Raw genomic sequence first — 12,362 nt, forward strand, 5'->3', positions numbered from 1 at the left:
TCGTCGATCTGCCTGTTCTGCTCCCCACTCTGTCTCGGGTGAAGCCTCTCACCACCCCTGCACCTCTGGCCTGTACCCCAGGTCTGTATGCATAAACAAATAAAATTTTAAAAAGAAAAAAAAAAAAGAACATAGCCACTAAAACATCAGAATTTTCACACAAAGAGAGGGATTCATTTCTTAGGATACCTATTTAATTCTAACATCACAACTAGAGGTTAAAAGTCAGATGCAGGGCCCTCCCTGGTGGCGCAGCGGGTTAAAGCACAGCACTGAGAAGCTAAAGCCGCTTCCGCATGAGTTCGATCCCACATGAGTTCGATCCCCGCCTGCCCCGGAGGTGACCACATGGCGTGGCAGACCTCTCCTGACCGGCCCGCGGCTCCCCTCAGCAGTGTACTTCGTCGATCTGCCTGTTCTGTACCCCATTCTGGAGGGTGAATCCTCTCACCCTCCGCATCTCTGGCCAGTACCCCAGTTCTGTACGAATAAATAAATAAATCTTAAAAAAAAAAAAAGTCAGATGCAATAATTCCCCTCCTGCACAGCACTAAGTCAGTGTCATTTCTGACCCAAATTCCAACCCCCAAGTGAAAGGCTATGTCTACTAACTTTGAATGAAATATGTATTAATGAGGACAATGACACTACTTTCATTTCTTTTTAGGAAAATTATTTTACAGCATGATCGCCACCAAGTCTTTCCCTTTCTCCAACATAGCTCTTAATTATTCATTCTACCGTGTATTAAATTCACATCAGCACACAATTACTCTTCCCAAAGCTCTGACTACAAATCATTCCATTGCTACTTTGGCTTTCAGCTCCCTACTATCCAATCCCACAAATTCAGTCCCTCTCTGTAGGCTCTAGGTGAGAAAGGCTAAAAGAAAAAAATCACTTTAATGAAAGCATGTGTTTAGAGTAAACTATCACAAAAGGTTTTGTATCAAAATACTTCAGGGTATGCATATCTTAATAGATGATGGTGATAACTTTATCTTTAAACCTGGGAGGATAGAGGAGATCAAGATCCCTAGAATGGGCTCCCAAAACCAAGGACACGTTTAAAAACTCCCTGGTGGTGATGGGTTAAAGCACAGCATTATGAAGCTATAGCAGCCACTGAAACAGGAGTTCGATCCCAGGCCATCGGGGATGGCCCACATGGCATGGCAGACCTCTCCTGACCTTCCTGCTGCTCCCCTCAGCAGTGTACTTTGTCGATCTGCCTGTTCTGCTCCCTACTCTGTCTCTGATGAAGGCTCTCGCCCCCCACACCTCTGATCTGTACTCCAGTTTTGTATATATAAACAAGAAATCTCTCAAAAAACAACTGCAGTTTCCTAGACACCATACCAGATTTTATTGTTGTAAAGGACCTCAAGGCTGTGTTGTATAAAATAATATTTTTCTCTGTATTACCAAAGAAGGCTGCATCTGATAGAGTTGGAGAAGTGATCAATCTCCACTTCGGTGCTCTCCAGCCTCTTCTTCAGTGTCTGTTCTACCACAACTTTCATTCATCTGCCCTCTGATCCTAATCAATGCCCCTTGGGTATACCTCCCAGGAGAACAGTACTTGGAGCAGTTACAACGGCAGGTGTCCTGCCGAGTGCCAAGGTGAGCCAACTGTGCCCCACAGCACAACGGCTTCTGGTTTTCCTCCTATTTGAACTTCAGCCACTCAGGGTAGTGGTGAGAAATTTTTTTTTTTTTTTGCCAACATCATGTACTTTTTTCAACAAAGGAAGAGTCTCCAATTTGCAAAGGAAAACTAATGTTAGACCTATTCAACATTCTTAATCAGTACAAGTGATCCTCAAGAAATTTAAAACATATCTTGGCTTAAATAAATAATATGTTTACATGTTTAAAAAATTCAGAAGTGTACTAAATAAAACCTTCCCAGCACCCTACCCCCTCAACCACCCTGCTTTCTTTCTCAGAGGCAATCACTGTTACCTGTTCCTTAGATAACCTCCCAGAGATAGTCTTTACAATTCAAAGCATAAACATTTATTTTATAAACTGGTGTTTAACATCCTCAACTTTCCTACATTTTGATGTGTTCCCTTATTATAGCAATTACTGCATCAGGAAGTAAATATAAAATGACAATCTCTTTTTATTGAAGTAATACTGGTTTACAACACTGTATATGACTTAGAGGTACAGGCTCTCCCCCTTTCAGGTATTGTTACCACACCACGCCCACCACCAAAACATCCACAGTCCTTCACCATAGTCCATTGTGCTCCCTTCTCAATTTGTTCTCTTCTTCCCCTGGCCCTTCTGGAATATTCAGTTCTACAGTCAGATTTCTAGAGTTTGTTATTAACTTGATTTTATATGGCCCTTTGTTTTCTTTCTCTATATTCCACAAGACCATTCAGTATTTTGTCTTTCTTCTTATGATTATCTCCCTTAGCACAGTGTCCTCCACTTTCATCCATTCTATTGCAAATGGCAAGTTCATTTTTCATAGCTGAGTAGTATTCCATTATGTATAGATACCACCCCTTCCTCTCATCCATTTGGTGGTTGTTTCCATAGCTTGGCTATTGTAAAGACTGCTGGTATGAACACAGACATGCATATATCCTATCAAATTAGTGGTTTTACATTATTTAGGTAAATACCTAGCAGTGGCATTCCTGGATGAACGACCTAAAATTTTGTTCCGACACCTAATTTATTTAACCAGTCCCATGGTGATAGATATTTAGCTTTCTCTAATTCTCTTACATTATAGGCAGTATTGCAATGGATGTAAAATTAATTGTGCCTGCAGAAAAATTTCTTAGATTCTCTAGAGTGAGAAGGTTGGTGAGTTTTAATTTAGGAAATATTGCCAAACTGGTTGTTCATGGCTGTCATACCATTTGTGCCTTTATCCACAGTGCAAGAGTTTGTTGCCCAAATTCTTGCCACCATAAAATATTAATAAATGTTGAAGCCTGCCAATTTATCATTTAAAACTGTATTTTCTTACCATAAATTGAACATAATTTCCTATTTGTAAATGCCATGTATAATTCATTTTATGTGAACTTTTTGTTCATTTCCTTTGCTCCCTTTTTCCTACTAGACTAAGTCATTTTTCTTACTGATACATAGAAGCTCTTTGGATGTGAAGGAGCTACCCCATGTCTTTGACAAGTTATAAATAATTTCTTAACAGTACACTGGTATTTATCTTTGGCCTATCACTTGCTATCTTTTCTTAAATGGGGTTTGATTTAGCAACCTTTTATCTTACACCTTCTATAGCCTTCATGATGTTCAAACTTTTTTTTAAGTATAGAGAGACATCTTCTCTATTATCTGATCTCCATAAACTTTCAGATTCACACTTTAATTTTCTCTGTTAGCACTTTTTGAAATGAGCCTGGAAGACAAGCTGGGATATAAAATCCATCTACTTCCTTCCTTGAGCCCCCTATTCAAGGAGTTCTTATGCATTCTCTCTCCTCCCTTGTCACCTTCATGGGGTTTCACACAAACCCTACATTTGCTTGGCCTACCTTAGAGATCACATTCTTTTTATAGTTCTTGCTTCAATTTCAAGTTTACTGAGATGAAAAGGAATTTCATTAATGCCTTTTCATAATCAACATGCCATTCAAACTGTGCTACTTTTTCTATTCTAAGGAAATTACAGAACAAAAACTGTTCAGATTTGTTGCCTGATGGGGTGAGAATATGCAAAAACTTTTCTAGCTGCTACAGATAAACAGAATGCAAAAAATGTTATCGTAATTTAAAGCAAAATCAGATATTTGACTTTATCTCAAAATAATAGGTAACAAAATTTTACTTTAGTAAAATACTTTAGATATAGACTTTAGTAATTGCTCACAGTTTGTACTATGTCAATACTCTACTATGAATAAAAAAATCAAGGTAGCATCTTGAAATTTATGATAAAACTTGGATACTGGCTTAGGAGAGGTGAAATAAAGCTATTGCTGGAAATTGAGGCCAGGTTTATTTTAGGTTTGACTTTTGGAAAAAAAATTCTAAAAATACACTACTGTTCTCCCTTCTACTTCCACACTCTTTTCAGTGGGATAGGTCTGTCTCAAGAGCTAAAGTGAGAATTGCCTAAGTAAGATGCAAGCTAAAAAAGTAAAAGTTAATTCCTGACTTAGTTTCACCTCCATTGTGATTTTTCTCTCATACTATCATATGGAAAGAGAAGAGAGAGAGGCAAGTATCTAGCACAAGATAATTTTCTTTATCTATACTTGTCCATTGAGTTAAAAGACAAGTTATAGGTATCAAAATAGCAAACAGCAAAAAATATAATGATATTTGTAGTGTTACTCTCTCATCACATTCTCAAGCCAAAACCATTTTACTTCCTGCTGCTGACAGAGACTGATAGAAAGAAAGCTTAAAATCTCACTACAGAGGTGACAATTGATTCATTTTCTCAATCATTTTACCCATAATTTAGAAAAGAACTTTCTTTCCTGTTACTACCATTGGCAAGTAAATTATCAGGCACATTCCCTCCTAGCTGTATTTGCACATGAGCTAGTACTTCATGGGGGCAAATCTTTGGGTCAGCTTTCCCACCTGGAAAAGGAGAGAGGTTGCAGTAGGTTTTGTGAACTTTTTAACACTAACATCTTATGAATCTAATATAAAGACCATTTAAGCACCAGCACATCAAACAAATATGAGTATTCTCCGTGTCTAGGTATTTTCTTCATATATTTTTTAAACTGACAAAAAGGTTTTCTTGAGCAATAAATAGAAAACTATAATCCATCACCTCTAAAAAAGATAATTTCTGGTGTAATAATTGTAAGTTCTTTGTAATTAATTGTAAGTTCTTCTAGTCAGTCTCATGAACAATGGTGAAACATTTAAATGACAATCTACCAAGTTTTATTTAGGTGTTATTTAAACTTATTTTTGCTTTAACTTATTTACTTATTTAAAGTTAGAGTTAAGTCACACACTTAAACTCCCTTTCTAACCCAGTTACATAGTCCTGGATATTCAGCTATTCGGGTCGCCCTCCTTTCTAGCTCTGTCTTCTGTCAACTTACCGTAGATTTTGAGACAGTGGTCCTTTCAGAGAGAATGTCATCACACAGGGTAATTATTTCTATCCAGTAGTGGTCAAACCACTGTCAGAAAGAGTCACTAGAATTTTTTGTTTCTTGTTAGCATAATACTTACAATTTCTAGGTGCTTAACACTTCTGATTTTAGTATAAAAACTATACCCATGCAAGCTGAACACAAATTCACTAATCCACCAGAAACCTCATCCTGAGACCGTCATAACTCCAGATTCTCAACTCCCGATAAAATCCAATCTGGGGCAGAGCCTCAGCCCCGGCCTTGCAGGTTTATTCTCCTCACTTTCCAGGCCCAAGGCCCCCAACCCCTCAGCTATGTCCCACCAGATCCTCTGTCAGGCCAAGAAGCATCCTACTTTGGTCCCTCTTTGAGCTGGAGGGGAAAATGCAATGTGTGCAGCCAGATGTCAGGTGGGACACAGAGAATAACCCAGAACTCTAGAACAAACTGGGTCCCAGTGAGCAACAGAAGTTCTAATCTGTGAATGTGATAGCAAACTTAAGATGGTCCATACTTCTAAATGAAATATTTCATTATAAAACTGCTAAAAATGAGGGTCGTCAGCAGCCATCTGTACAATTTTCCACTTACCCAGGAAAAACTTCCCCTCTACAAGAGTATAAAACCAGGCTGATGACTTGTAATGAGGTTTACACTGATTAATAAATATCTGAAACGTGAGAAAAAAATAAAAAAACCAACCCAAGTTGGATGTCTCATCTTTGCCTATTTTCTATTTTACCTTTAAAAATTTATTCCACACTAAGTCACCTTCCATTCAATTCACTTATCCATCTGGGTCTGCCTTAATGCCTGTCCTTACCACGAGTAAGTCCTTTTAAAGCCTTCTACTTTTAGAAAGCCAATAAAATAGAACTACATCTAAAGGGTTCTTTGCAAGGCCTGCCTTTCCCCCCCCCCAAAAACATTCTCAATTCAAGAAGGTTTAAACATAAATCTAGAGACAATTCAAAGAACAAAAGAAAAAAGGATAGATATTCATGCAAGTTCTAAAATGACAATCAGATCCAGCCTACCCACATGCCTACACATGCAACAGTATTGCATTTTTTGTTAGACTGTTCTGGGCAGGCCCTTGAGGGCAGACATGCATACCGCCCAGCACCATGTCCAGCTCATATTGGGTGTTCAAGAAATGCTCACCAAATGAAGAAAGCACTTCATAAACTCATGTCACTTTCATATGAGCCCCAAAGGTCTCAGCCACCTCCCTGTGAGAGTGATCTACTCAGGCTTTGGAAGCTGAATAAATGGAGCAGAACTGGCTCCAAATTTATGACAATTCAGAACCATGCTAGAATAGCAACTTCTAGCTCCAGCAACTAAGATGTACATCATGTTCGTTATCCCTAAAATTTAGTTTGATCCATTTTCTTTTCCCTTTCATTAATTTTTAATTTTTTCACATTGTTGTACAGTATTTTATTTCTCCCCACGGGTTCTCCTAAATATCACACCACCACTTCACCTGTGATCCATCACCATGTCCTTTGTGTTCTTCCCACCCCTGTTTTGATCCATTTATCTCTTGCTCCTTTGCTTTAAGCATCCAGATCTATAGTTACCAACAAGTTTTACCTTTTTTTTTGGCCCTTTGCTTGGTTTCATTACATTCCTTCTATAAGTGATATCATCTAGTATTTTTCTTTTTCCTTCTGTAGTTTGGTCCATCTTGACAAAAGCTATTAAGTCCATTCTGGATTTCAAATCATTAAACACATATCTGTTTAGGGGATGTAAATAATATGTAATTGAAGGGAGGATATGGGTAAATATCTTGAAGAAGAGAGATTTATAGAGAATCTTAAGCTTTATTATGAGTTTCTTGACAACTTCTGATTTCAGAAAAAAGCAATAAGCCCCTTGGGAGAGCTGTTTTGTTTATTTGGTTAAAGATGTTACCACATTTCCATTCAACTGCTTCTGGAAGTATCAACAAGATGTTTCCAAATCACTTTGACAGGGCAAGGCAATTAAGAACTAGATTCTCTAGTAGAGAGCTACAATGCTATCAATGATTATCTCAACGGATGAAAAATCACTGAAAAAAATAGAGATGACAAAAAGATGCCAAGAAATATATGGAAAGTCAGGAAAAGAGTTTTATAGTATGATGAGAAACACTGAAAACCTTTCAAAATAGTTACTAAGAGCCCTCCCTGGTGGTACAGCAAGTTAAAGCACAGCACTAAGAAGCTAAACCCACGTCAGCATGAGTTCGATCCCCGCCTGCCCCGGAGGTGACCACATGGCGCGGCAGACCTCTCCTGACCCACCCGCTGCACCACTCAGCAGTGTACTTTGTCAGTCAGCCTGTTCTGCTCCCTGCTTTATCTCTGGTGAATCTTCTCACCACCCCTGCACCTCTGGCCTGCACCCCAGTTCTGTATGCACAAATAAATAACTCTTTTTTAAAAAAATAGTTACTAATTAAATAGCTAAAATCATACTCAGTCAAAATAACACTATATAGTATTCCAGATTAGTTTTGGAAATAAAATGCCTATATCCTAGTCCCCACAGGAGACCATAAGCAACTCTGCATTCTAATGAACAGAAGTTAAAATATTGAAAACCCTTTCTCTTTTTCAAGGAGTTATGTCAGGCCATTATCTTGCAACATTAGACCAGAAACAGTATAAAAACAAACATCATCCCCTAAAAATTCCAGTCTCTTAATCATATCTGGCTCCCTGCACCCATGTCAAGCGGCTATCGGTAACTAAGGATCAGAATTCTTTTCACCCAAGTCACACACAACTAACAAATTTTCAAGTGGGATCTGACTTCAACCCTTCTGATAATGATCCCAAGTAAACTCTAAACAACATGAACCCTAGCTCATCATCACTGCAAAAAACATCTTATTTGCATCTCAAGCCAGAAATCATGTACCTTATTTACATTAGAAAATAAATAACACAAATTTCCCTTGACTTCCTTCATTTCTGCTCTCTCTTAGAAATAGTGTTCTCTTCTGAGCAAGGTCACTCCTGGCTCATTCATCCTGCAGGTCTCTACCACAGGTTCCTGGCTAAACACAGGATCTGATGGCTCCTGGGTCTCTTTTCACAGTAGCTAGTTCTGCTTATGGTGACCCTGCAATTTTCTCCTGACCTTAAAATAAGCACTGATCCTGCTTAGTGAAATAAGCCAGAAAGAAAAAAGAAAATACCAGATGGTTTCACTCATAGCAGGAGCATAAAGGACCAGGGGGAAAAATAATAATAATAATAATAATAATGAACAACTATATACCAGACACATTTTACGGGGGTAGAGTGGGGAATGGGATCAAAAATGGCGGGGAGGGGGGGAGTGCACTGGACTATGGTGATGGCACAGGGTTGTTTTGGTGATGGGAACTCACGGGATGAAAACTGAGATGGAAAAAAGTACAGTTTCTGTGTTGTCGTGGTTATCACATTTGCCTCACACAACTGAGAAGGAAAAAGGCACAAAATGATGTAAAAAAAAAGCACTGATCGGGCCCTCCCTGGTGGCGCAGCGGGTTAAAGCACAGCACTGAGAATCTAAAGCCGCTTCCACATGAGTTCGATTCCCGCCTGCCCCGGAGGTGACCACATGGCGTGGCAGACCTCTCCTGGCCCGCCCACTGCTCCCCTCAGCAGTGTACTTCATCCATCTGCCTGTTCTGTTCCCCGCTCTGTCTCTGGTGAAGCCTCTCACCGCCCCTGAGCCTCTGGCCTGTACCCCAGTTCTGTATGCACAAATAAATAAATCTTTAAAAAAAAAAAAAAAAGCACTGATCCATGCATGGCCCTCTTTCTTGTTTGTGTTAATATAGTAATCACCTATGAACTCCCCACCAAAAGCAGGTACTGGATCATGAGCAGTAACTTTCATCCGCCTCCATGTGCCTTGCCAAGCCATCCTCTTGTCCTCCCAAAGACAAATGCCATCTGAAATTTTATGTTGATCACTTGATCACTGTCTTGCTTTAAAAAACCTGTGTATTTCCATACTCATAAAAATATCTTTAAAAGTGTGTGTTTGCTTATTTGTTTTCTTGTTTCCCCGGCTCATGAGAACTAGTACAAAAATTACAGAAAATAATTTGGAAATATCTAGTAAGCTGACGACTAGCGCAACCTACAAGTCATAACAAACATTAGCATATATACCCACAAAATATGAATGATTAGAGCAGCATTCTGCAACTTTTTGAAACTAAAAAAGCAGTCACTGTAGGAGAACAGGGAAACATACTATCTTATAGACAAATAATATAATATTGTATAGTTGCTAAATTCTGTGAACCATAACTGCGTTCTACATGGGTGAATCTTAGTGACATAACACCAAGTGGGGGAGGGTAGGAAGGAAGTCCAGAGTTAATAAATAGCATGAGACCCCTTTTTCCAGACTTAAAAAAAAAACTTTTAAAAAAAAGTATTATAGTTATTAGCCACACTTTTCAGTAAAAAAAAATCTCTTTTGAGAAATTCATGCCTCATTCATGCCCAAACCTGACTACTCACTCTAAGGGCAAGAACATCTTTTTACTTTTAGTTGTATCTGTGACAGCATCTTGACAAGACAGTTGCTCAATATTAATTTTCTACTGCATGATACTTAACTAAGGCATTTTTAATAAAATTGGAATCTCCTCCCTAAGACAAGTTTCATGTAAAGACACATGTAACTTTTCTCTATTTATGCATTTACCTAATTCTCTTTCTGCAGTGATTTTACAGATTTCCAACCACAAATACTTTTTGGGAGGGCTCTCCCTTCCTGCTTAGAATAAAGTTAACACAAGGTTAAAGCAATCTAGAGACACACGATGGAATCCTGTACAACTCCAAAGAACCGTACTATACTATAACTGATCAACCATCATCATCTGCAGCTGAGGTATCCTCACTGAAAACTATGCACTGAATATAGTATAGCTGAATTATCTACATAGCAACTAAAACCTCAATATAAAGCAAAACCAGGAATTTTAGACAAACAGAAGCAAAGGTTTTAATTTCAAGATATTTTGTTTCTACTTTCAGGGAAAAAAATTCTTTTAGGGGGAAACATAAAATCCAACAGAAAAGAAGAACAATATTCTACCAGTCAAGGCTTCCCTATAACCCAAGGAGGACACTACATCTGCTCTGGTAGGTGATTATAGCTGAGTTACACTGCAGCTTCCCTTCGACCTTGGGAACTCTGCTCTCTCCCAGTTACTGTGAGGTCTTCTGTTTCATTTATTATTAGTCTTTGTATCTGCAATGCTGTAGTGTTTGGTAGGACTATCATCCTTGCGAGCTTGCAGTACCTAAAGCTGTAGAAATGTTTCTAAAAAACAAAGGCGGGGGAGGTAGGAAGGAAGGAAGATGTGTGTGTGTGTGTGTGTATACATATATATACACATATATGTATATATACATATATATGCATATATACATAGAAAACCAAGAGAAACAAAGTTAATGACATTGCTATGGGATATATTTAAATTTCCTTTGAAGAAAAACTACATTTGTTTATCAGTATATTGATTCATTAGCAAGCATTTTTTTAATTTAAAGAAAAGATATTCAAGAAAAATTATACGAGGGAAAGATAACTAAATATAATACACACTCTGTTCAACTAGGCCATCGATTTTAAAATGTAAATTCTTGCAAAAGGTTGGGGGAAGGGGGCGGAGAGGGAACCGTATAGGACTTTGTGTCCTGGAGAAATCATCTGGCAACCCTGTGTATTCACTTAGTTTCGTGTCATTTGCTTCATGTCCATTATGTAATGCTTTCTCCAGCTTTAGGTTCTCTGTGTAAGCTACCGTTCAAGTATATCACACAATTACCACAAAATCAGTGTCAGGCCATAACTTTCAAAAAAGCTTTAAAGGTGTCATGCAGATGTGTCTATACACAGTAGAAGCTTTAAAAAAAAATCTGCTGTTGTCATTACTTTTTCCCGGCTATCCCCCCAGGTCCTTCCATCCCTTCCTCCCCCAGCATCCCTGGTGACACGATCTGCGGGCCGCTCCCGACTCATTGCAGGGGGAAGCACGTCTTGACTGCAATGCAAACCCTGTCCCGATCTGAACCTGGGAAGCACTGGGCCCGGGCCGATGGTGTGGACCCAGGCTGCAGGCAAGCTGCAGGGGCGCCAGCAGCGGGTGGGCAGGGGTGCCCCGCTAGGGCAGTCCGCAGTGCACGCGCACAATAAAACCCAATGCACAACTTCCCCAGCAGCTCCTCTCCCGGATTCCCCGAAAGGTGCGGCGTAGGCGTCAGCCGGCGCGGGCGAAGCGCACTCTCAGCGCGGGTTCGGTTCTCGGCTGACAATTACATCAGTCGTTCCCCTTCCCGAGCTTCAATCCCCAGCAGCATGGGGAAGACTGAGTGCCCAGCAGCGCGGGGGAATGCGGGTACGAAAGCCAGGAGGCCGGAATTCCCCCCAACAACGAGGGGGAGGGGAGGGAGATGAGCTAGGACCGCGACCCAAACGCCCCCTCCCACCTCGACCGCCGGGTTGAACTGCCCCCGCCGCCCCCGCCGTCCGCGCCGCCAGGCCACCCGCATTATCCGTCTAGGGGAGCCCCGGCAGAGGTAAGGGGCATGCCTCAGGGGCCCCAAACCGAGGCTGCCTACCCGCACGTCGCCCGGGGTCCTCGGCCCTCCGGACGTGCACAATGCCGCCGGGCCGCGGTCCGGGCACCATCGTGTCCACTCTAGGGGTCCCCTCTGCAGCCAGGACACCCACCTGCAAGGCAAGTAGCGGCGCCGCTGAGTCTGCGGCGGCAGCGGCGGGAGACGGGAGGCGGCCGGGGTGGGTGGACCGGGAGCGCGGGCTGGCCCGGGAGCCTGGGCGCGGGCGCCGCCTGCGCGGAGCCGCGGTCTCCAGCACCGACAGCGGCGGCGGTGGCGGTGCGGCGCCTCCAGTGGTCTGCCGCGCCGCAGCCCCTCCTCTCCCACGGGCGGGGCGCGCTGGTGGGGCGGTGCTCCGGGATCCCCGCCCCCGGCTTCCTCTCGCCCGCCTGGCCAGTGTGGAACCGCGGGCGGTTGGCGCTCCCGCAGCACCCCAACGAGGCGCCTTCCCTGACGAGCCCCCCTCCCTGCGCCACCCGTAGAGTCGCGAACCTGGCGCGCTGAGCCTCTGAGAGCGGGGTCCCTCTGCCAGCCTCTGAGGGCGCCTGGCCCCTAGGACAAGCCCTGGTGTCCAGAGCTCGCCGCGGTGGAGATTGACCCAGCTGCTCCCGGCCTGAAAGCCATACTA

At 41.8% G+C, this 12,362-nt stretch overlaps 1 protein-coding gene across 3 annotated transcripts in view; it reads right to left on the reverse strand.

The window, feature by feature from the left end:
* The window catches only part of OSBPL6 (oxysterol binding protein-like 6), a 187,578-nt gene extending 175,602 nt beyond the window's left edge, over positions 1 to 11,976 (reverse strand). For all 3 annotated transcript variants that reach the window (XM_004674483.2, XM_012727374.1, XM_012727368.1), the window contains exon 1: positions 11,850 to 11,976. The gene's annotated coding sequence lies outside the window, so the exon portion shown is untranslated. The remainder of the gene's footprint in view (positions 1 to 11,849) is intronic.
* Between the last annotated feature and the right edge of the window lie 386 nt (positions 11,977 to 12,362).

Source organism: Condylura cristata, unplaced genomic scaffold (assembly GCF_000260355.1).
Source record: "Condylura cristata isolate star-nosed mole 26May11 unplaced genomic scaffold, ConCri1.0 scaffold00002, whole genome shotgun sequence".
NCBI lineage: Eukaryota > Metazoa > Chordata > Mammalia > Eulipotyphla > Talpidae > Condylura > Condylura cristata.